Genomic DNA, 1,992 nt, shown 5'->3' with positions numbered 1-1,992 from the left:
GAAGAAGAAGAAGAAGAAGAAGAAGAAGAAGAAGAAGAAGAAGAAGAAGAAGAAGAAGAAGAAGAGGGGAATGAGAAGAAAAAGACACGTTTTTATACTTTCTTATTTAGGGTTCCGCCATGTTTTGCAGTTTCTTTCTTTTCTTTAGTTCAATGTTTTTATACTGCTAGCTAGTTGCCTGTTTTGCTGACCGAAAGAAGTTAAAATAGTTATTATATGAAATTCAACTAAAGTCAACATTTTTGATGACTAGTGCTACTAATAAATTCAACTAGAGCCATCATATGTCCACAAGTGCATTGTTTTTTGAATGAGAAATGATAACTTGGTGGAGTTGATTATCTTCTGCTCAAAACTTCTTATATTATAATGTTGTATGATAATGTTGTAAGGGTACTAATTGGTCTCTTCTGCTGCTTATCAGAGATGGGGGGGAAGCCGCCACCGCAGACTCTGCTCTGCCACACCGGAGTACGAGTTGGATGCTTTCGAGTTCTTCAATATCATACTTAGGACTTCAGTATCATCCATGAGGCAGGTATATAAAAGGAGAGATCTCCCCTTCACGCATCTCATTATGATAACTCTGTTGTTTGCTACATCACTCATTGTCCCAAACTGCAGAGGCTGCGTGACACTTTTATGAACATGTTGGGTGAAGATCCGCCAAATAATGTGAAGCTGCGACAGGCCGGCAGCGGGTTTCGCAGGCTGTGGGACGTGGAGTTGGTGATCAAGGAGGGCCACATGTACCTGTTTCGTGGTTGGGAGAAGTTCTACCATGCCTACGACCTGCGGCAGGGGTACTTCCTTATCTTCAGGAACGACGACGACGCCACCATGCTCATCATGAAGGTGTTCAACACGACTATGTGTCGCATGTGCTACGCTGACGATGATGATGCCAGTATGTTCTACCTCTTCTTATTCCTCTACATTTGGCTTTGTCTCGCATCGATTGTTAATGGTCATTGTTGCATTTGGACAGGTAATGGGAGCAGCAGCAGCGACACTGGCTACAGCCAAAGCAGCAGCGATTCTGGCTGTAGCAAAAGTAACAGCGATTCTGGCTGTAGCAAAAGCAACAGCGATTCTGGCTGCAACAAAGACAGCAAGGAGGATGATCCGGATTGGAGTGGGGAAGAAGAGGAGTAGAGTGGGCATCAGGCTGAGGATGACCTAGCGATGGTGGTGGCTGACCAAGGGCAAGAGATGGTGGTGGCTGACCATGGGCAAGAGTTGGTCATGGCTAAGGATGACCTAGCGATGGTCGTGCCTGTCCTGCCTGAAGATGGCCTCGCGATGGTGGTGGTGCCTGACAATGACCTCGCGCCGGTGGTGGCGCCGGCGATCCCATAGTTGGGCGACATGATCATGCCAATTGTGGTAGAAGACTACATCCCACTACCTCCACCGCCTCACCGCTCTTGGCGCATCAGGCCAAGGAAGGAGAAGGAGAAGAACAATGAGAACTGAACTATGTCAGGTATGTCAGATCTCTAAAATGATCTATATATACTTAGCTTTGTTTCCTCCGAAATGACATAAGTTAGCTCTAATATGCTCAGTTACCTATGTTAGCTCTAATATGCTTAGTTACATAGGTTAGCTCCAAAATTACTTATGTTATCACAAGATGACCTAGTTTACATAATGAGCTTATAGTCTTCTTCTTCTTCGTCTTCTTCTTCTTCTTCTTCTTCTTCTTCTTCTTCTTCTTCTTCTTCTTCTTCTTCTTCTTCTTCTTCTCCAAAATGACATAAGTTAGCTCTAAGTTAGCTCTAATATGCTTAGTTCACTCAAAGATGGCATACTTAGCTAGGTTGGCTCCGTTTTACCTAAGTTGGCTCTAATATGGTACGTTATCTCTAATATGCTTAGTTTCCTATAGGTTAGCTCCAAAATTACTTATGTTAGCACGAAATGACCAAGTTTACATAATAAGCTTATAGTCTTGTTCTTCTTATTCTTCTTCTTCTCCAAAATGACATA

This window comes from Triticum aestivum, chromosome 7B (assembly GCF_018294505.1).
Source record: "Triticum aestivum cultivar Chinese Spring chromosome 7B, IWGSC CS RefSeq v2.1, whole genome shotgun sequence".
Taxonomy (NCBI): Eukaryota; Viridiplantae; Streptophyta; class Magnoliopsida; order Poales; family Poaceae; genus Triticum; species Triticum aestivum.
The sequence above is the reverse complement of the archived record's forward strand: the minus strand, read 5'-3'. Positions refer to the sequence as shown.